The sequence below is a fragment of the Musca autumnalis genome, unplaced genomic scaffold (genome assembly GCF_047663935.1).
Source record: "Musca autumnalis isolate F117 unplaced genomic scaffold, ASM4766393v1 scaffold_5, whole genome shotgun sequence".
NCBI lineage: Eukaryota > Metazoa > Arthropoda > Insecta > Diptera > Muscidae > Musca > Musca autumnalis.
The window spans coordinates 135,705,160-135,730,143 of record NW_027412088.1 but is presented as its reverse complement, the minus strand read 5'-3'; the positions used below and the strand labels follow the sequence as shown (position 1 = coordinate 135,730,143).

General features: G+C 34.9%; 1 pseudogene; it reads right to left on the bottom strand.

The window, feature by feature from the left end:
* Positions 1–21,815: 21,815 nt before the first annotated feature.
* LOC141406016 (nucleolar GTP-binding protein 1-like) lies at positions 21,816–23,800 on the bottom strand (annotated as a pseudogene).
* Between the last annotated feature and the right edge of the window lie 1,184 nt (positions 23,801–24,984).

Sequence of the window (24,984 nt, the reverse complement as noted above, 5' to 3'; positions counted from 1 at the left end):
CCTACGCCAACCTGCTTTACATCATTGTAATGATGGGATTTTTTACTTTTATTGTCAGACTTTGCTTTTGGAAGGTCCCGAACCAAAGCTGTGATATTCGTCATTATTATTAAAATCGTGAAAAGTTGTGTTCTATTAGCGGCTATTGCGATATCTTCGTTGTTTGACCACCTACGACAACCTACGACAACCTACGTTGCAAAGGTGATAGTTTCTACTTTCATTAGCAGGTTTTGCTTTTGATATACCCCTTTTAGAAGCGAAGATATTCGCTTTGAAATAAAACGTTGACTTTTTCTCCAAATAAGTTTTTTCCCATTCCGACCCCTGAATATTATCCGACCATAACCAAAATCAATAGGCTTCTTCCCCTCCGGGACCCCCATCAACATCCAAAATTTCGTGACGATCCGATCAAAATTGCGACCTGTAGCGTGATTACAAAAAAAAAAAAAATGAAAAAATGGGATGTATTGCCGACTATTGTGATATCTCCAACTACGCCAACCTACTTTGCATCACTGTAAAGATGGGAGTTTCTACTTTCATAGTCGGACTTTGTTTTTGGAAGATCCCCAACCGAAGCTGTGATATTCGTCATTATTATTAAAATCGCAAAAATAAAAAGTTGGGTTCTATTAGCGGCTATTGCGATATATTCGTAGTTTGATCATCTACGAGAACCTACTTTACATCATTAGAAAGGCGATATTTTCTACTTTCATGGCCAGGTTCTGCTTTTGGTATACCCCGTATAGAAGCTGAGGTATTCGCTTAGGAAAAACCTTTGTCTTTTTCTCCAAATAAGTTTTTTGCCCATTACCACCCCTAAATATTATCCGACCATCACCAAAGTCAATAGGCTTCTTCATCTGTGTGACCCCCATTAACCCTCAAAATTTCGTGACGATCCGATCAAAATTGCGACCTGTAGCGTGATTTCCAAAAAAGTGGAAAAATGGGATGTATTACCGACTATTGCGAAATCTCCGTTATTTGGTCACCTACGCCGACCTAGTTTACATCGTTGTAAAGATGGGATCTTCTACTTTCATAGCCAGGCTTTGCTTTTGGAAAGTCCCCAACCAAAGCTGTGATAATTGTCATTATAATTAAAATCGCAAAAATGAAAAGTTGGGTTTTATTTGCGACTATTGTGATATCTTCGTTGTTTGGTCACCTACGAGAACCTACTTTACATCATTAGAAAGGTGATATTTTCTACTTTTATTGTCAGGTTTTGCTTTTGGTATACCCCGTATAGAAGCTGAGATATTCGCTTTGGAAAAAACGTTGTCTTTTTATCCACATAAGTTTTTTGCCCATTCCGACCCCTAAATATTGTCCGACCATCACCAAAATCAATAGGCTTCTTCCCCACCGAGACTCCCATCAACATCCAAAATTTCGTGACGATCCGATCAAAATTGCGACCTGTAGCGTGATTACAAGGTTTAGATGGACAGACGGACAGACGGACAGACGGACAGACGGACGGACGGACGGACAGACGGACGGACGGACGGACTGACGGACGGACGGACGGACGGACTGACGGACGGACGGACGGACGGGCTGACGGACGGACACACATAGCCAGATCGACTCAGCTCGTCGAGACATTCATTTTGGTATATATAAGTATGGGTCTACGACCATTATTTCGATGCGTTACAAACTTTTTGGCCAAAACCAACTTATAATACCCTCCCCACATAGTGGTGTAGGGTATAAAAAAGTTGACTTATATTCAATAATTTATAAATTTTTTGTACATTCCGCAATTTACTCGCTGAAATCACTTCGAGAAAACGTTCTAGTAACAATTGTGCTCGTTAAAATAATTAGCGTTTTTTATAATATTTTCTTTCTTAAAAGCTGAAATAAAACCGCCATAACTTTTGTTCGCAAAAGATTCGTACTGGGGAATTTTTTCTTAACCTATATACCAAAAATCGTTAATGTAGCGCGAAAAAATATATTTTTTTTTTTTTTTTGAAATGGAATATGAAATAGTTGACAATATTTGTGATATGTGTATAAAATATAACATATAGAATATAAAATATGAAATAGAAAATATAAAATATGTATATGTTCCACTAAAAATTAAAAAAAGCCAAGATAAATTTGAGTTTCTTCGAAATATTTTCTACAAAATTGTATGTTTTTAGGTTTTATCCTTTTCTGCATGAATTGTCAAAATCAGTCCAGCCGTCCTCGATTTATCGTTATAACTAACATCACTTTATTTTATATTTATAGATTTTTTGACCCAAAAACATACAAAACAAAGCTAAAAGACTTGGTAGACTGCTTATTTTATATCGAATTGGTTGTTGGGTATATCAATACCCATTGAAATGAAACAATTTTATACTTAATGTTATTATAAAATATGCAAAACATAATTGATTTTAGAAAATCATATTAAGGATGAAGAGAATGGAGAATTGTGAGGCATGTTTTAGACAGTGTGCGCCTTTCACTTGAAATGAGCTGAGCTACATAAATACTACTACGTACAATTTTAAATAATAAATGGGAGTCGCTGTAAAAGAACCTGCAATTTCTATTTTTTAAATTTTTCATAAATTTATAAAGGAAAAATGCCAACATTAAAAAAATAGTAAAATCTTGCAGGTTCTTGAACATGTCAGAAAGAATGAAACTAATCATTTATGATTAATAATAAATTTTTATAAATCGAAAACAACGGGTTCAGATCCCATATGTGTATGTATATGTATATGTCCTCAAGGAATTAAAATATCGACCAAAAATAATTTTTTTATATTTTTCATACAAAAGTAATGGTCCATTTCACCCGCTAAAGAATATCAGATCATCATTCAAAATTGTAGGCATCTTTTTCGACCTATACTCTTACCCGGTGAAAAATTTCGTGACTATTGATGTATAATTGCGACCTCTAGCTTGTTTATTATTACACTACAAACAAATAACGGAATATATTAGGCTGTAACTCTGTTATCTGATCATGCACACCAACGTAATTGGCATCAATTGAAAGGTCAAGCGTTCCACTTTCAAGTATATCTCACTTGTCCGGAATGTCACTTCCAGGAATTAAGATATAAGCTGTATATTAAAAATTTTCACAATTTTCACACAAAAGTTTTGGTCTATTTAACCCTCTAAATATTATCCGATCGCCATCTCAAATTGCAAGCTTCTCCTTTGTGACATACTCTTACCTTATTTAAAATTACGCGTTGATCGGACTATTATTGAGACCTACAGAGCCGCTAGAAAATTGGATAAATATTATGGTCCATTTCACCCGCTAAATATTTCGCGATCATCACCAATAAGAATAGGGATCTATTCTGATCTGAACCCGATCTCCATACAAAATTTAGTGACGATCGGTCCATAATTGCGGCCTGGAGCGTGTTTACAATTTATAATGGACAGACGGACGGACACACATCTCAAAATCGCTTTATCTCGTCGAGATATGAAGATTGGAATACCACATTGGGGGTCTCCGACGAATATTTCGCGGTGTTACATGCATTTTTACCAAAACAAACTTATAATCCTTTTCCACATTGGGGTATAAATATCAGAACAAGTTGTACACAGAAGTTATAATTTCTAAAATGATAAGCTCAGTGGAACTTTTTTTTTTTTGATGATAGTGAAGAAAATGTAGTTAAAGTAGCATCTATCAGACGACACTCAAGAGATAAATCGAATCCTTAAGAATTGCCATCAGTATTGTATGTTGGGTTTCCAAGATTCATCAAAATAATTCTTAATTTTTTATGTTTAAAGCCTTCCGAAAGACGCTGTTATTTATATAGTAGAGGCATTAATAAATTACTTAAAAAAACCCACAGATCAACAGCAATACAGCCACTCCTTAAAGTGGGTTCTGCTTTAAGATTTTTTGCAGAAGGAAGCTTTCAAAAATCCCATGGCAATGACTTTAACCTCGGGATAGCTCAATCCACATTGTCAAAGGTATTAAGCGAAATTCTGGAGTTAATAGAGGAAAAACTGTGTAAAACTTGAATTGTTTCCAAATTAACAGAAGAGGAAAAGCGTCAAAATAAAAACTATTTTTATTCAAAAAGAAATTTCCCGGGCGTTGTCGGATGCATTGACGGAAGACACGTACATATAATGGGATCAAAGGTAGATGTTCGCCATTTATATCTGAATAGAAAAGGACATTTTAGTTTAAACGTTTTGTTGGCAAGTAGGTTGTAAATTTCTACTTCATTTTGAGGTCTTTCATTTTCTACTCCAGCAGATTGTCCAATTTCACATGTCTCTTCAATTCCGTAGATCGCACCATATTAATTTGCACTAAGTCTGCTACCGCTTGCTCCATCGACGACAAAAATATTTCTTGTGATGGTCCACCTCCTGTAGCTGTAATATTCTTCTTCATTTGAGACATTCTTTTCTTAAGTTTGGATTTCAAATTAAAAATAAATTTTTCGTTTTTATTCATTTTTAAAAATGCACGGCGACAGCTAATTAGTTGAACGTTACGGCGACAAAATTTTACGGCGTCGGGCGAATATTGCCATACGTAATGTAAAAATTACATCTGGCAACGCGACACGACTCGCGTCGCAATACGGAATCGACCCATAAGTTCGAAGTTTATTTCTCAAATTTATGACTTTTACTATTGCCTACAATTTCGGGTACCTTTACATGCGAAGTTTTCACTTCCCGTTACAAAGAAGACCCCAATGAGTACATGCGACAAAGTGCATTATTTGTTCCAAATAGTCTAAGAAAAGAACGAACAGCGTCCATGCGAAAAGCTTCCAAATTACATCTATAAACTTGAAAATACTTGGACTATATCACAATGTGGGCATATGTCCACAACTTTTGATGGAGAAGTTTTTAACACCTACAAAATACGTCAAATCGGGAGGTACCTTCATATGGGGGCTATTCCAAAACTTGGACCTATGTTCCCAATTTTTGGTGGATACTTTTTTGACCCCCAGGAACCTTAAATCCAAAAGATCGCTAATTCGGTCTAAAAATGTACCGAAAATGTCAGAAAAAAAACTGAAGTCGGATGGTACCGTTATATGTAGTCTATACCACATCGTGAAACTAAGTCCACAAGTTTTAATGGAGAAATTTGTTGATAAAAGGGCACCTTAAGGGTAAGGTCCTCTAGATCAAACTCTAATGAATCGATTGTCATACATTTTTGTGGGCTTATTTAGAACATTAAGATCCACTTCTTCATTCATTTACAAATATTAGTTGTTACGGACATGGTGGGCAGAATAAGTAAAAAATTTAAATTTTACGCTTAAAAAACTGACGATTTTTGGTCATAAACAAGCCCAAAAGCGTTAAGTTAAGCTCCACAATGAAATACATAGTAGGTAACCCAAATGCATATACGTATACAGTTAGAAAATTAAAAAAAAAACTTTAATCGGGCGCCACTTTTATATAGGGGCTATATCAAAGTGTGGACCTATGTAGTTCGTTCCAGGTTCCAGGTAGTTCGTTTAAAAATTAGTTAAAATTCTCAAAACACCTGAAATTGGAAGTTACCATTATATGGGGGCTATACCAAAAAAATTTACCTGTTTTGACAAATTTCAGTGGAGAGGTGTTGTGACCGATAGGAAACTCAAATGGCAAGTTTGGTTAATAATTGTAGCTGAAATCCCCAAAATAACACAAATCGGGAGGTGCCGTTATACCAAAACATGGAATTATGCTAACAATTTTTGGTGGATACGTTTTGTGACCACTGAGATCGTCAAATAGCAAATTACAGCTAGTTCGGGTACACAATTTAGCTAAAATGCCTCTCTAACGTATGTCCCAACGGGTGCCACCGTGGTGCAATGGTATGCACACCCGCCTTGCACACATAAGGTCGTGGGTTCGATTCCCCGGCCAGGCAACATCAAAACACTTTTCAACGGTGGCAAAATACCCCTCGACATTTCCTGAGTATTTCAGCCATGTAAAACTTCTCTACAAAAGTGGTGTCTTAGACACGCCGTTCGGATTCGGTGATAAACTGTAGGTCCCTTATCATTGAGTTAATATGAATCGGGGTGAACTCATTGATATGAGAGAAGTCTCCCTTGTCCCTTATGGGATGTTTGTGGAACAATTATTATTATTATAACGTATGTCCCAAACATATTTTGCAGCAAACATATATTTGTTCGCAATCAGTCACAAACATAACATATGTTTGGGTCCTGCAAACAAATGTATGTTTTGGGTGCAAGAAAATACACTCCACGTCAGTAGAATAGAACACTCAAAGTTTTTTAATGTTAGCCTATTTATCCCGGAGCGAATTAATCTACGTTTTTAATCTTGTAGGGATTTAAAGTCGATAATGTTTCATATCAAACACAGAAAAAATTATGTTTCTAGCTCTTCGCGAAATGATTTTCTGATCTATTTCCGATAGTACTATGAAAAATAGACATTTATTTTTTGTCATCAGGATAGAACAGTCATTTCATTTTCGCAAATTTTTGAGATATTAACGCCGAATTTCCTTTCAGTCGATAAAGCAGGGCTTTCTTATCATTTTTCACCAAGGAAAACTTATAAATAATTCCGCGGACGCCGAAATAACAGCGTAAGGGTTCAAAATTGACAGATAATTGAAATTTCTCGGAATATCAATAGGAGTCGCGCAGCTATGTCATATTTCTTCACAATAAGATAGAATACGTCACATACAACCTCGACGGATACAATCGAGTGCTTCGGATGCTGATAAGATGGAATATTTTCAAAATAATTATGAAGAACGTCAAGATTTCTTTTTTCCGCGAACAAGTCTGCAGTTTAAAAGTGTGGAAATATGATCCATATTTAGAGGAAGGTAGTCTGATATGAAAAGAACCGCTATTTTAATACACTGAGGGAAATTTTAGCACATTTTTCAAATTGAACACACCCTTTGTAGTTTGAATTTTATATGTGTTCTTATTTCGGTGTCCGCGACCGTTCTCAACAGTGTTTTGTTCTAATATAAATGGAACGGGTTATGCTCTCCATATCGGAATATACGAATATAGTAGTTTTTTTCCTGGACACACATGTGTAAGCCCCGTTTTCGCGGGAAAACACAGTCATGGAAATTGAGGTTTTAGGTTTTGTATTTTGCTTATAAAAAGTACTAAAATTTCCCTCAGTGTATTTAAATAGCGGATGTTTTCATATCAGATTACCTTTCTCTAAATGTGGAGCATATGCCCAAACTTTTAAACTGCAGACTTGTTCGCGGAAAAATCATTTTATTGAACAAGGTTTTTATAAGAAATTTTGACGTTTTTCATAATTATTTTGAAAATATTCCATCTTATCAGCATCCGAAGCACTCGATTGTATCCGTCGAGGTTGTCTGTGTCATATTCTATCCTATTGTGAAGAAATATGAAGTAGCTGCGCGACTCCTATTGATTATTCCGAGACATTTCAATTATCTGTAAATTTAAATCCTCTGTCGCTGTTATATTTTCGAAAGCTCTGCTTTATCGACTGAAAGAAAATTCGGCGTAAATATCTCAAAAATTCACGAAAATAAAATGAGTGTTCTATCCTGATGACCAAAAATAAATTCCTATTTTTCATAGTAATATTAGAAAAATGATCAGGATATCATTTCGCGAAGAGCTAGAAACATAATTTTTCTGTGTTTGATATGGAACACTATCGACTTTAATCCGTACATGATTAAAAACGTAGATTTATTCGCTTCGGGATAAATAAGCTAACATTAACAAAAATTTAGGTGTTCTATTCTATTGACGTGGAGTGTATTTGTCTATATATACCCAGTTGTTCAATAAATAGCAATTGTCTACTTTGGCATAGTTATGTAACTAGTTACCCATTGATCCTAGTTACTTTACACCCAAAAATGGCACAAAAAATAACCTATAGCCTGTTTTTGCCACTGGAAATGGGCTTTCCTGCCAATTCACTAGTTACAGGTAATGCGGCGTGTAATATATTGACTATTTTATAGACTACCGATGGATAGTGAATTCGACAATGTTTCTCTCTTTTCGACATTATTTCTTTTTTTAAACAAAATATAAACAAATGTTCTGTCAAATTGTTTATTCATAATTAAAAAACGCATTTCGATGCGTTTGTTGTGCAAAAATTTAAGATGCCGAAAAGAACGTGTTACGTGCTAAATCATAGAAAGGTTGAAGAATTTAAGAAGAATATTTATAATATACATATCTGCGGTAAGTATTGATATCTATCTTGACGGAATACATTATCGCGTCATTTCATTGAACTTGTATACATTTTATTTCAGGAACTTTTGAATCTGAAGGGCAACCGAGAAAAACATTCCAAGGACCAAATAAACGTAAGTCGCTGTATCAAGTAGTAACGCTCTAGTTCCAGTATCAAGGATGAAGATGGACCTGTCATATCCATAAGTATACCAGATTATATTGTCATTTGTAAAATTTGTGCACACCATGTAATAAAATAAAGTGTGGCTGATGCATACATACATATATGCATTTACCCATTTATCTGGTTGAACTTGAATTTTGACTATCATTTCTGACTATCGAATTGACTGGTTCCTGGTAATGCAATGAAGAGACATTGGGTGGGTACTGGTATTGCAGTGAGGAGACAATAGACCCCTTCCTATGACATCCCCATGTTAAATTCACCAGTCTATAACATTGCGAGTATATTGTGTGGTAACTAGGGGCGTTTACCAGTACACAGCAAAATTGCTAGTTATTCCCTAGTTACCCGAACAACTGGGTAATATAAATACAAAAAACAAACACATGCACCAGTAGGCGCTTACTGAGAGCAAGGGATCGTAAATTTCAATGTAAAGTACATTGAAATGTATGCTCACTTGCTCTCAGTAAGCGCTCACTGGCAATCTCTAACATATACCAACATTTATAAATGGTTGTGGTTTATTGAAAGCCATAGAAATACCAAACACAAAAGCAACAGCAGACACACAGGTAAATAAAAATTCCAAAAAATACACAACAGTCTTTAATAAAACAAAAACGGAGTGAAATTATTTATAAAAAGTCACACTTTTAAAAAGAAAAAAAAAAAATATATATATACATATGTATAGAACCATCGTTGAACGCTTCTCCTTAGTTGTGAAATAAAACACATTTTCCTCAAAGTTGAAATCATCAGCGGGAAATCAACATCTTGAATCAAATGATTATATAACGTACTATATAGGTACATCCATATTTCAAAGTTATAAAATAGAAAATACATTGGTACCCAAACAAATAAAATTGAGATATCGCTCATTTATTCAAAGAGTGGCATAACTCAAAAAATACGTTTTCTGAGTTAGCAATTTCTATTTTTGTCTACGATTTCTACTTTATCTTGTGTCAAATTTTCATACTGATATCTGTAAAACTCGTCGAGTTACAACTCATTTACTACAAAAGTTTTTTGAGTTTGTGAAGCACAAAAACACTTCAAATCATGCTTGATCTTGCGTAGAAATTAAGCACTGATTTTCGTTTCGCATTTATTTTCGTTTTTGTGGAACAATATCTTTAAGGGTGGGAGCCAAATTTCATTCGTCAAATTAAAACGCGTTTTTCTCCAAAGTGGATTTTTTGAAATGTGTCTCTCTTTGAGTAAATGATCGATATGTTACAAAATGTTGCAAACATATATTTGTTTGGACACAGACAAATTATGTTTGGATCAAAACATATATTTGAAAATTTTTGCCTTTTTAGGCGAAGATCATTTTTTAAAATTAATTTTTTAATTTTTTTTAATCAAGCTTTATGATCTATTATGCAAGTGAAAAAGGAAAGCCGACGATTCGAACCCACACACCCACCACTATGTGACATGCATGTTTCGTCTTCGGTAAAGACTCTTCAGACATATCGGATGTGGAGCGGCTTCGATGTCCTCGAACTTTTCTTCTTTCAAATGCATTTTTGTTTTGTATTTTATATATTTTAGCGTTCAGAGCCAAACTCATAACTTTGAAAGGCAGCGCTAAGCGTTTGTCATGAAAGCACAACTAAATGGGAAAATCCTCATTGTTGTTGTAAAATACAAAACAAAAATGCATTTGAAAGAAGAAAAGTTCGAGGACATCGAAGCCGCTCCACATCCGATATGTCTGAAGAGTTTTTACCGAAGACGAAACATGCATGTCACATAGTGGTGGGTGTGTGGGTTCGAATCGTCGGCTTTCCTTTTTCACTTGCATAATAGATCATAAAGCTCGATTAAAAAAAATTAAAAAATTAATCTTAAAAAATGATCTTCGCCTAAAAAGCAAAAATTTTCAAATAAATAAAATCAGCTGAGCCAGGCTGGGGTTTGAACCCACGTCCTTGAAAAACACAGGAAAAAAGTGTTTTCACGGCGTGTTAGCGTTCAGAGCCAAACTCATAACTTTCAAAGGCAGCGCTAAGCGTTTGTCATGAAAGCACAACTAAATGGGAAAATCCTCATTGTTGTTGTAAAATACAAAACAAAAATGCATTTGAAAGAAGAAAAGTTCGAGGACATCGAAGCCGCTCCACATCCGATATGTCTGAAGAGTCTTTACCGAAGACGAAACATGCATGTCACATAGTGGTGGGTGTGTGGGTTCGAATCCTCGGCTTTCCTTTTTCACTTGCATAATAGATCATAAAGCTCGATTAAAAAAAATAAAAAAAAAATTAAAAAACATATATTTGTTTGCAATCAGTCCCAAACATATATTTTTTTTATCCAAACACATTTCTAACATATATTTTTTCTGCGTGTACGTTGGTTAACAACAACAATGCACCAAACACACGTGTTTGGCCGCATACACACCACGATTTATTATAAAACAGCTTTCCGCAGCCACGAGAACCCTGCTGTTACTCTCTTTGATAAAAATCCTCTCTCCACCCATAAAAAATATGTTCTAACATAAAAATATGTTGGTACCAAAACAAATAAAATTGAGACATGTTACAAAATGTTGCAGACATATATTTGTTTGGACACAGACAAATTATGTTTGGATCCAAACATACATTTGTTTGCAACCAGTCCCAACCAACTATTTGTTTATATCCAAACATATTTCTAACATATATTTTTCTGCGTGTAGACTATGTTGACAATTTTTGGTGGAGATGTTTTATGAGCTCTGGGAAACATGTTAAATTACAGGTAGTTCGGTGAAAAATCGGGAGATGTTTTGTGAACTGTGGGAACCTTAACGGGAGGCCTCAAACGTCAAACTGTAGGTACTTATGTCTAATAGTAGCTAAAATCCTAAAAATACAGAAAATTGGGAGGTACTGTTATATATACGACAAGCAATAAAACAGTAAGGAAAGGATCAATGTCAGGCGGGACCGATTTTATATGGGAGCTATATCCAAATGTAGACCGATTTCAAAATTTTTTTTGGTAATTTTTTTTAGACCACATACCGTCACACATTCCAAATTACATTGAAATCGGACATACAATATCGAATGTTTGGGACATCAAATAAATGAAATCGGACGAAAATATATATGGGATCTATATCCAAATCTGAACTGATTCTCACCAAAAGCAATAGCTTTCTTCCTATGGCTAAAAATCTTTCCCGATTGTTAGCCAAATTGGACAATAAATGGACATGCATAAATCGACTCAAAAAGTGATTCTCTATGTATCCATAAAAACAATTATAGGTCTATCTCGTTTTCTTATTCATGTTACATACGACAGTGTGGTTTAATTTTCGATTTAATTAAAATAAACAGTTGTAGAAACAATACAGTTATTGTCGTACACTTTTTCTTCAATAAAAGTTAATGTGCAATTTGTAATCGTCTTTTCACCATTGAAAGGCTAAGCTAACATATGGATGGATAAGTTACATACACCTATTAAAACAATTAATTGAAATTAATTGTCATCCGACTGAGTATATTCTGTACAAACAAAGGGAATGCGTAGATAACGATTTCACTTAATGTTTTCTCTCAATATTATGGATACCATGTTTGCATGGTGCCACCGTGGTGCAATGGTAAGCATACCCAACTTGAACATTTCGATTACCAGGCCAGATTTCTTCAGCATCAGAAAATTTTACAACTGAATATTGTACAAAGCCCAGCTTTGTTCCTCATCATCGGTACTGTCAAAATCACTCTGCATGATGTACTAAACGTAATGTTGGATATTCAACATTTAAATATTCTATACTTGAAAATATCGCAGCCAGAAGCGCTTTTAGGGTCAGGAAGATATAAATGTGGGGCGAATGGTTGTTTGGACACGCTACTGACTGACCGCTCTGGAGATCAGTGTTTATCTCTTACTAATAAACAACTAAGAGTCAGGCGATCATATAACATCAATTAGAACTGTACCAACTTCCAAGTGGAAATACTAACTATTTTAAAAGCCCTGACTACGAGGACACTGTGACATTGGCGGGAACGAAACTGGCAATGAACTAGAACGAACGGGATCACAGTCTTTCACTACTACAACTAAGAAATGTACGTTATAGCGACCCAAAAAAAAACAATTTTTTATTGGATTTCCTACCCATTGGACCCAAAAATTGTGCACGGTGGAAGGTGCTTACACCTGGGAAGTTTTTGTGGATTCTGAAACTACAATGTGCATAGATGAGAAAAATCAAAAAAATCCCCGGAGCGCTTTTTAAATAAATCGCGATTCAAGTTGACATTTTTAGGGGTTTTTTAAGTTTTCATAATTTTGCTTGGAAACCGCAAGTCTTAACGAAATGAGATAAGAGAAAATGTTGAAAATTGTCTACAAGATTGACTTTGATGATACTGTCATAGGTTTTACCATTTTTGAGATATAGAAGTTCAAATTGGGACAATGCACTTATCGTACTGTATCGCCTCCTTATAAAAGAATGTCACGTACGGTTCTCCTTAACTAACTTTAAATGAAAAACGCTTACTCCTGGAAATTTTTTGCGGATTCTAAAACACAAATGCGGTGATCGGTTAACGATATGACTTGCGGTTTCCAAGCAAAATCGTGAAAACCTAAAAAAATCCTAAAAATGCCAACTTCAATCGCAATTTATTTAGAAAGCGCTCCGGCGATTGTTTTGTTTTTTGATTTTTTCATCTATAAACATTGTAGTTTCAGAATCCGCAAAAACTTGCCAGGTGTAAGCACCTTCCATTTAAAGTTGTTTCAAGAGCACAGTGTTTGTAACCCGTGCCAACTTAGCGATCTTTTTTTCCCTAGTAATTTGTATGTGGCCAAAGATGCATTTTCACGAAAATTATCTAAACGCAACAATTATGAAGAAACAAAAAACGAAATTCGAATCAAACAAATTACCACATTTTTGGTTGCATTAGATTTATATTTGGTTATTATTTTTTGTATTTATTTTATACCTGATTTTTTCCAATTACAAATAAAATGTTACGAATTACAAATGAAATAATTCGAAATAAAAATGGAACAATTACAAATGGAATAGATCGAATTACAAATCGAATACAAACAGAATTCTCGAATTATAAATTAAATGTTACGAATTGCAATGAAAATAATTGGAATTACATCTGAAAAAGGTGTATTTATAATTCGAAACATTTTATTTGTAATACGAAAAAACCAAATATAAAACCAATGCAACCAAAAATGTGGTAATTTGTTTGATTCGAATTTCGTTTTTTGTTTCTTCATAATTGCTGCGTTTAGATAATTTTCGTGAAAATGCACCTTTGACCCTATACAAACTACTAGGGAAACAAATATCGCTAAGTTAGAATAATTCTAATTACAAATAGAATAATTCAAATTACTAATGGAATAGTTCGAATTAGAAATGGAATAATTCAAATTACAAATGGAATAATTCGAATTACAAGTGGGGTTCTCGAATTACAAATGAAATGTTACAAACTACAACTGAAATGATACAAATTGCATCTGAAAAAGCTGTGGATACTAGAGTTGTACAATCTAGTTCATTTGAAAGAGCTAGTTCAATAGTTCAGCTCTTATAACTGAACTAGTTCAGTAACCTAGTTCATAGTTCACTATTCAGTTCAGTCATTCGGATCAGAATCGTTAACGGGCTCTTATGCCCTAAACACATCCTACGTTTAAGTAGTGTTTTGTATCATTTCTGGTAGATGAATAAAAGACAAAGTGCTGCCAAGTTTCAATTTGTCTTTATTCTTCTACCAGGAATGACACAAATCTTTACTCAAACGTTGGATGTGTTTAGGGCTTTAATCGTTCGCTTGATGAATACACAAACATTAGAATAGTATAACACTGTGTGGCACGAAAATTAGTAACCATATTCTGGCACCGCAGCGGGATAGAAGATCAATAATAAGAAGACACGTGTCCTGGCATTTTTCCCTATCACTTCAACTTTCGCGGTTATGGACCCTCAACGATCTGAGGCCTTGATGCCAAAAGGAATCATTTTGTTAGGCACATATCTTCTAAACCGCTAATACCTTGGGTTTACTCGTAGAAGAAAAGTTGTAGCTCTCGTCTTAAAGAATAATAATTGTGAACACATAAAATCCAACCAACCTCACCTTCAAGGTCAAAATCGTCAAGGTCAAATTTCCCTTTTAATTTTTTCTCGGATTTTAGTCTACAGATATCAAACCGATCAAAGTTGAAGCAAACAACCAACTAGAAAAATGTACCTTAGATCTTAATAAACAACTTTCTAGAACATACGAACTCCGTAGAAACGGCTCTTAATGGTCAAAATAGCAAATCAAATACAATTTGTATCCTCTATTCTTGGTTCCTGCTCCATAGATACTAAACCGTTCAAAATTCAAGTAAACAATGGACCACAATAATGTAGCAAAGATATCAGTTAACAACTTTCTGGAACCTACGAAATGTCTATGACCGGTTCTTAAATGTGAAAATCGCCAAAAACTTTTGAAAATATTCGATTTTTATACTTTCAAGGTTAAAATCGTCAAGGTCAAATTTCCCTTTTAATTTTTTCTCAGATTTTAGTCTACAGATATCAAACCGATCAAAGTTGAAGCAAACAACCAACTAGAAAAATTTACCTTAGATCTTAGTAAACAACTTTCTAGAACATACGAACTCCGTAGAAACGCCTCTTAATGGTCAAAATAGCAAATCAAATACAAATTTTATCCTCATTTCTTGGTTCCTGCTCCATAGATACTAAACCGTTCAAAATTCAAGAAAACAATGGACCACAGTAATGTAGCAAAGATATCAGTTAACAACTTCCTGGAACATACGAAATGTCTATGACCGGTTCTTAAATGTGAAAATAGCCAAAAACTTTTGAAAATATTCGATTTTTATACTTTTTTCTCCGATTCCGGTCAACAGATACCGATCCGCCCAAAAATTAAGGATACAACAACCACAAAAATGTACCTAAGATTTCTGTTATTTGGTTGTTTGCTTGAATTTTGATCGGTTCGATATCTGTAGACTAAAATCCGAAAAAAAATTAAAAGGGAAATTTTACCTTGACGATTTTGACCTTGAAGGTGAGGTTGGATGGATTTTATGTGTTCACAATTATTATTCTTTAAGACGAGAGCTACAACTTTTCTTCTACGAGTAAACTCAAATTCTTAGCGGTTTAGAAGATATGTGCCTGACAAAATGATCCCCATTGACATCAAGGCCTCAGGTCTTTGGGGGCACATAACTGCGAAAGTTGAAGTGATAGGGAAAAACGCCGAGACCCGTGTGATCTTATTTTTGGTCTTCTATCCCGCTGCGGTGTCAAACATATTACATTTAGATACACTCCACGTCAGTAGAATAGAACACCTAAATTTTTGTTAATGTTAGCTTATTTATCCCAAAACGAATGAATCTACGTTTCTAGCTCTTCGCGAAATGATTTTCTGACCAATTTTCCGATAGTACTATGAAAGATCGACATTTATTTTGGTCATCAGGATAGAACAGTCATTTTATTTTCGCGAATTTTTGAGATATTAACGCCGAATTTTCTTTCAGTCGATAAAGCAAAGAATTCTAATAATTTTCACTAAAGAAAACCTATAAATAATTCCGCGAACACCGAAATAACAGCGTAAAAGGGTTTAAAAGGACTGATAATTGAAACATCTCGGAATATCAATAGGAGTCGCGCAGTAATGTCAGACTTCTTCACAATAAGATAGAATATGACACAGACATCCTCGACGGATACAATCGAGTGCTTCGGATGCTGATAACATGGAATATTTTCAAAATAATTATGAAAAAGTCAACATTTCTTATAAAAACCTAGATCTTTTGTTCAATAAAATGATTTTTCCGCGAACAATCTGATATGAAAACAACCGCTATTTTCATACACTGAAGGTAATTTTAGTACTTTTTAAAAGCAACATACAAAACCTAAAAACTCAATTCCCATGACTGTGTTTACATATGTGAGTTCAGTTAAAAAACTATTAAATCGTAATATCCGGAATGGAGAGCATAACCTGGTCCATTTATATTGGAACATAACACTGTTGAGAACAGTCGCGGACACCGAAATAAGAACACTTATAAAATTCAAAGTCCAACGGGTGTGTTCAATTTGAAAAATGTGCTAAAATTTCCCTCAGTGTATTAAAATACCGGATGCTTTGATATCAGATTATCTTCCTCTAAATGTGGAGCATATTTTCAAACCTTTACACGACAGATTTGTTCGCGGAAGAATCATTTTATTGAACAAAACATCAAGGTTTTTATAAGAAATGTTGACGTTTTTCATAATTATTTTGAAAATGTTCCATGTTATCAGCATCCGAAACACTCGATTGTGTCCGTCGATGTTGTCTGTGTCATATTCTATCTTATTGTAAAGAAATATGACATTACTGCCTGACTCCTATTGATATTCCGAGATGTTTCAATTATCTGTCATTTTAAACCCTTTTAGGCTGTTATTTCGGTGTTCGCGGAATTATTTATAGGTTTTCTTTGGTGAAAAATGATTAGAAAGCTTTGCTTTATCGACTGAACGAAAATTCGGCGTAAATATCTCAAAAATTCGTGAAAATAAAATAAAAATAAAATAAAATTTCGCGAAGATCTAGAAACATAATTTTTCTGTGTTTGATACGGAACATCATGGACTTTAAATCCCTAAAAGATTAAAAACGTAGATTCATTCGTTTTGGGATAAATAATTGAGCTGGCAAAAAATCGATGGCACTATCGATAAAATCGATTATTTTTTAAAAATTGAATATCGATAGATAGCTTTGCCTATCGATACTATCGGAACAAAAATCCGCAACCAAAAATTCATTGAAATAAATAGAAATTTCGCTGCTTTTCGATTTTTTGTGTGTGTGAGAAGTAAGTCCGTAGTTGCACGTACACATTTTTCGAAAAAGTAAAATTCATTTTTTTAATATTTTTATAATTTAAACGCAATTGTTTATTCTTCTTTACATTTCTCTGAACTACTTGTGCAAAATGTCAAGCATTGACATTTCCGCCATTTTCATCACCAAATTAATGATGTTGACAACTTAACGATAATATCGATAGCAATCGATATTTTAAAATATTATATCGAAAATATCTAATGTTGGGAATATCGATGGTTTGCCAGCTCTACTAATTAAGCTAACATTAACAAAAATGTAGGTGATCTATTCTACTGACGTGGAGTGTATTTTTATTCCATTCATAAAGAAAGATTAACCCCCAGTTTTTGTAACAAATTTTATTGTTCTCACACGAATTGTCAAATTTTGTAGATCGATTTACACGCCTTAGCGCAAATGTGAAACGCTGATTTTTGAATGAGGAATTCTTAACTTTGTATTGAACGTGTCTACGAAGAATTAGGTCTGTATGTCATCTAGGGGCTGAGCTACGGATGCCAAAATTATTACGAATATAGACGAACGAACCAAAAATAGTTACAAAAACAGGGGGTAAGTTTGCATTAAGTGTAGAAAAAACGTCCTTCGGAAAAGATTTTAATTAGAATTTCATTTAAGTGGCTGGCAAAAAAATCTTATGTAGTGTGTGTAGAAATTATCCCCTTTTTTCTATCCAAAACCAGGCACATTGAATAGGTAATGGATTCAATATATTGGGATATGTTATGTCAAAATTGTTCTTTATGTAGAAATTAATTTTATTACAATGGGGATTGACACTTCATATTGATACAAAACATAAACAAAACTCATTACATTACGAAGGCATCACTTAGCACAGAAGACCGAGTCACTTTATTCATATGAGAATAACATGCTGAACTAGGTTGTGAATTGTTCGATGATCGTTACTCGTGGATATTTCGGTCGGCGCTCAGTGAGCTATTGAACTATAATGAACTATATCGACTGATCTAGTTCATACGCTCTTTTCAATGAATCGTTCAATTGAACTAGTTCGTTCATGAACTATACAACACTAGTGGATACACACCATTCGGTAACTATGAGTTCTTGAATCACTATTCATTGTCCTTTTATCAAGAGGGGTTAGATGGCTATGGCGAAAGTACTCTCAGCGCCTTCAGGCTTTAAACTAATTGCAATCAACTGACGACTTCCTTTCCTATCGATCGGCTTTGACTTTGTCCATACTGGTTTGTAAATGACCATTATTCTCGCTTATAGGTAGTTTACGCTATCTATCAATGTCATATGACACGAAATAAAAACATTCCATATCTACCCACACAGGCAATGTGGAGGCGTAATTTTATTACATTTTTGCTGGTGTGGACGCACAGAGTAAATGGCGTAAGGAAAATCCCCAATATTGCACATATTAGCGACTATATTATGATGGAAAATTGCATGTCATATGACATTTACATATAGTGTAAACTACCCCTTACTTACAAATTTCATGTCATATGACATTTACATATAGTGTAAACTACACCTTACTTACAAATATTTATTTTTAATTGGTATTACTTTTAAATTTTTATGTTTTGAATTGTCAACAACTTTACTTTAATACAAATTGGTTTTTGCTAGATAAAAGAATTTATCTTCCAGAACATTTCAAGAAAAATATTTTGAAGAATATTGGAACTCTTAACTGTAGTCAAATCCAATTTCCGTCTGACAAAAGAAGAAAAAGGAAAAAAACGGAAACACAAAAAAGTCAAAAGCTTTAAACGAAATGACCCAGACAAAAATAATTACCGTCGTCCAGATACGTGTGTGTGTTTCTGTGTGTGTTGAGGATACAAAAATGCCTCAATGTTAACTCCCCGAACACTACAATTGGCCACACTTATCCATTTTGAATGAATTCCTATCGCCTTAAGATAACAATTCGAAATAATCTACTCTTAAAGTGTTTGTTAGTCTATTGTACCGTTACAAATCAGAATTTAATTAGTTCTGAGTACTTTGCCATTTTGTGCGTTCTCCGTGAGAAAGGGTAGACAAGTTGCGATAAAATTTTTTCTGTTCCACATTTTTTATGTGTGCGTAACTTCTTTATTTTCTTTATTGTAAAATATGCAACAGAACACGACCATCATTGTTTGTATTCAATTTCCATTTAGTATTTATTTAAACAATTTTATAGTATTGACTTTTGCAAGGACGTGCTTAACGGCATTACCATGGTATATGTAATAAGGTTAAACAGTTTCATTTAACAACGTCGAGAATAAGTATTGTGTACTTGTTATTATATTAAGCATTTAATGACATGACAAGAAAGTCATTACAAAAATGCCGAGAAGTTTACAAAAATATAGCATATGCTGCCACGATTATGAAAAGGCATACAACGCAGAGCAATATGATAACATGGATGAAATATATATTTATATCCATCGAAATGGATGACAGTGATAGAGATGGTATTTACTGGGCATTTGTATGGGTATTTACTATATTGGGTGACATAGGGGGTGAAAGAAACCATGGAACGATACTGACCGGCTTTAACATGGCAAAGCCCAGGATTTATCTTGGTCCCTCTTTCATTTCAAGTGGACACTGACCTCCCCGTGGTGTCATCTGGGGTAGCTGCCCTTAACAGCCGTTAAAGGTAGTTAGCTAAAATGTACCGCGCGTTCATCCATAAGATCGTTAAAAGCTTGGGTTTGGGCGCAGGGTTAGTAACCCTCCCCTAAAAAAAGCAGCCTACTATGAAAAAACAAACGAAAAGAAAAACAAATTCCTCAAAAGTTGACACCCCCGCAAGCGTTTTAAGGACCATGATCTGCGAATCTGCACCTGGAATGTTCGCAATCTTTATAGAGAAGGTGCAGTTTACGCATTGGCCGATGTACTTGTAAAGTACAAGGCCGACATTACTGCCATACAGGAAATACGTTGGAATGGGAAAGGCGGCACAACAACACCTAAAGGTGACGCACTGTATTATAGCTCCCATAACAAAAAGCATGAGTTTGGTTGCTGATTTGTAGTTGGTCGGAGATTAAAACACCTGGTCTCCAGCTTCACACCAGTGAATGAAAGACTTGCTATAATTCGAATAAAAGCAAAATTCTTCAACATCAGCTTTATTTGCGCTCATGCTCCCACTGAAGACAGTGACGAACTGACCAAAGATATATTTTATGAGCGCTTAGAAGAAACATATGACCGTTGTACTTGTCAAAAAAAAAAAAAAAAAAATAACGCTCTACAAAACACTGATACTACCCGTGCTGATGTATGGCTCCGAAGCCTGGGTATTTGCGCAAGCAGACATGGCAGTGCTTGGTGTGTTTGAGAGAAAAATTCTTCGAAAGATCTACGGACCAATCTGCGTTGACGGTGAATATCGACGTCGCATGAACCACGAGCTGTATCTGCTATACAACGACATCAATATAGTTAAACGTATCGAGATGCAGCGATTGCGTTGGCTAGGCCATATCATAAGAATGGGCGAAGATGAACCCACTAAAAAGGCGTATATATACGAACCGCTTGGCGGTGCACGCAGAATTGGCAGACCAAGGAATAGATGGCGAAAACAAGTGGATGAAGAGATGAAAAGGCGCGGTATTCCAGAGTGCGAAGCAACAAATAGAGAGAATTGGAGATCTTTTCTTGGTTCTTTCTTAGATCTTAGTAAATACCCAAGTATTTACCCAAATGTTGGGTAAAAACTCTTTAACTGTCGAATCACTTGACGTAGGCTGACAAAATTTGGCTCAAATCTTACTTATATCAACAGATCATCTGGTATTGAAAATGGGGTCTTTGGGTCCATGTTTTGATATAGCCCCCATATCCCCCGAGATATCCACGCTTCGACGCTAAAGTTTAAACTTTTTTCAGTTATGAAATTTATATTTTAAAAACTTACAAGTTTAAAAACATAATATATTATTTCAAAAATCAGAACTTTAATTTTCAATTTAGAAGTTTTTAATTTACTGAGGCAAAGATGGAAAAAATGTTTGTCACTTTGTTCCATATGGTGTACAATATTTCGCATTTGTGTCATAAGTATGGATATGGGACAAATTGTCAAACATTCTATTTTTTAAAAATTCTGTATAACTTTTATATTCCAATGCCTATTCCTCTATATTTCTGCATATATATTCTATATTCTATTATAAATAATTAAAGTCAAAAATATAAATATTTTCTTTAGCAGTTGTGACGCAAAACATTAAAATTCGATTATCTCAAAACGAGCAAATGGCGTATGGACCACTGAATGAACCTACGATAGGTCCACGTTTTGTTGTAGTCCCCATATAAGGGTACCCCGATTTCGAGTATTTATTTGAAGTTGTTGTAAATTACATATTTAAAGCATCATCATTCATCATTAAGGAAACAAATGGACTTTCCCCTTCAAGCTAACGGCGGTTGGTTGTTTTTTTAGCTTGTTACCCTCCTCGTTTACAAAATGATCGTAAAAATTAGTTTAACTAAAATTCAAATAAAAAAACTTAACGTCTATCCGCTGTACAACTACCCCGTTTGCCGGCATATAAATGTTTGGGCATTTTTGGTACCAATAAAACGATCAGCTTCACCCTTGAGACCGAGGCGTGTAACCTTCTTGGCAATGTCTTTCTTGGCCTTCATGGCTACATTCTTTATGCGCATGGTATCACGTGCTGGTTTACGTTTCAATGGCTGGCCGGTCTTCTTAAGAATGGCTGAAGATTCTTTATCCAGCAAGGGCTTTTTCAATTCCTTCTTTGAGCCCACGGTAAATTGGCCACGTTTTAAATCCACAATTGATTTCGACACCCAAATTTTCCATAGTCTCCACCAGTTTGCCAACAGAACGATCACGCACCTTGGATTGTTTGTGACGTGGAATAAAAGGTTTGTTTTTGCGTGGCTGTAGACGTTTTTCGTCGCGCAACATGAAACGCTTGAGGCGGATCTTCTTGGCCATTTCGCTAATTTCTTTTAATGTTTCGTCCACAGGCATATCTGGAATATCGTAGATACCACCTTCCTCGCGTATACTTTCGGCACGTTCCAATTCGTCCAATTTCTCGAAAATATCTGGATCGATATAATCGGCAATATTGCGTCCCTCCCAGAATTCGGGCAATTTCGGTGTAATTCTTTTCCAAATCCAGTGTATAATCATCACCGATCTCTTCTTCGATGTCCTTCTCCAATTTATGTTTACGTTCAGCCTTGGCGGCATTCTTTTCAAAACGGGCCAAAGCCTGTTCGGGTATGCATGGAGAACGTACCTTATCGTCACGAGGTGCAGCCATTGCAACATGCAAAGCTTCAAGCTTCACTCTTCAGCTCCATAACATCAGTTTCACTGACAGTGTACAAGAAGAGCACGTGAACATTATTATCTTCTTGTAGTTTTTCGATAACTTGACATTTTTCTTCTGGCAAATCTTCAAGTCCAAGAATGTCGATTTTATTAATAGCCAAAATCAAAGGCTTGTTGGCGAACAAAGGCTTTATGCTTTAGAAGAGTTTAATTTGTTCTGCCAATGAGTGACCACATTGTTCGGAAATATCCATAAAGTAGAGGACACATGAACGTAAATGAGCCAGTGCGGTAATGGCCTGCATTTCAATGACATTACGTTCTCCCAATGGATGATCCAAAATACCGGGTGTATCAATAACTTACCATCTCAAGTATTTGTAATCGGTGTGACCAACATAAAAGGATTTGGTGGTGAAAGCATAAGGCTGGACCTCAACATCAGCACGAGTAATATTATTGATGAACGATGATTTGCCAACATTGGGGAAACCACAAATAATAATGGTACGCGAATAGGGATCAATGGTGGGCAAACGTGATAAATGCTCATGAACTTGTTCCAAATATGTTAAATTGGAAGCTTGACATTTCATAATGGTGGCCATACGACCCAAAGCTGCTTTTTTCAATTGTTTACAGCGATACAGGGAAACACTATATTTCAATAAACGGACATAATCCTTGCCAACATTGTCAATTAAATGGCGTGCTGTATGCAATTGACCCTAAGCCAATTTGTAATGGTCCTTGTCGTATAGAACATTCATTAAATCAGCATAGAATGGATGTACATCATCCAGCTTGGGGAAATCCTGGATAATTTGTGACAGACGATCGTGGAAATTCAGTTGAGAGAGTTTCACTTAACGCGTATAGAAGGCACGAATACGTGATATCTTATAGCCTTTGTGCACAACAGTGGGAGTCTTACGTTGTGTTTTCTACAACATAATGTCGATAAAGTCGTTTGCTGGCCTTTACCCAAATGTTGGGTAAAAACTCTTTAACTGCCGAACCACTTGACGTAGGCTGACAAAATTGGCTCAAACTATTTACCCAACATTTGGGTAAATACTCGGAATCGGGGTACCCTTATATGGGGGCTTGCAAAGATATTTTCTACACATTGAGAACACACTGTGCCAAATTACAGCCAATATAATTGTAAAATGCTAATAGGTAAAAAATACCTTAAATAGGGAGGTACCGTTACATGGGGGCTATATTAAAACATGGACCCAAAGACCCCATTGGGTATTCACCCACTGTCCACCTCTAGACAGTGAAATCAGATGCATCCAGCTGCACAGAATTGTGTCAATGAAATCTGAACTGGTGAAATATCAATAAAAATCATGTTTTGAAATATTCGCGAAACTAAAAAAATCAATTTCAATTTCTTGTGAATCACATATCGTTTATATTTTCCTCATTTCAGCTGTGATTTGGTTATGATGTACTCATGATTTGTAATATTTGATTTGTCCATGGTAAATTTTTTTTATGAAATAACCCAGCTTCATTTCAAGCAATATATTGCATCGAATGCACTTTAGTTAGATGTAATTCACCAAATTTGTTAAAATGCATAATATTATTTCCAGAATTTTAATTGCCTTTACACATATTTTCCCAATTTACATGCCATTTAATGCAACCTTCAAACCAAAATACAAACATTTTAAAATAAACAAATGTCTTTTATATTATTGCATTTCAACGCACAACAAATCACCATTAGGATTAACTGTGTCGATATCAGACTCCATAACTTAAATTGTCAAACAAAATATCTGAATAGTAAATGTACAAATAATGGGCGAACCATTAGAATGAAATTTAAAAAGCAAAAAACCGATTCCACAATTCTATCTTTTGGCCATTTTCTTCATGGGTCATGTTAAAACAATTTATATAATGTCCTGTCAATCTACTTAAGGACCAATGTGAATTTCAAATTACATGGCAGAAAACATTTATAAGGCCATAGACAAATGTCCGTTCATTTCAAGGCCGCTTAAATGTCTGTTCTCTAAACTTTAAATGTTAAGATTTGGGTACGAAGGACAAGAAAAACATTAATAAGTAGTTATCGTTATCATATGTTTCAATTTATTTTGGTAGGATTATTCGATTTTTTTTTTTTTGTTGTAGAAAGAAGGACAATAGTCTGCGGAGCAAATGACCTTTTTATTATGAACTGTTTTTTAAGGTAAGTTGAAAAATATATATTGAATCACTAATCAT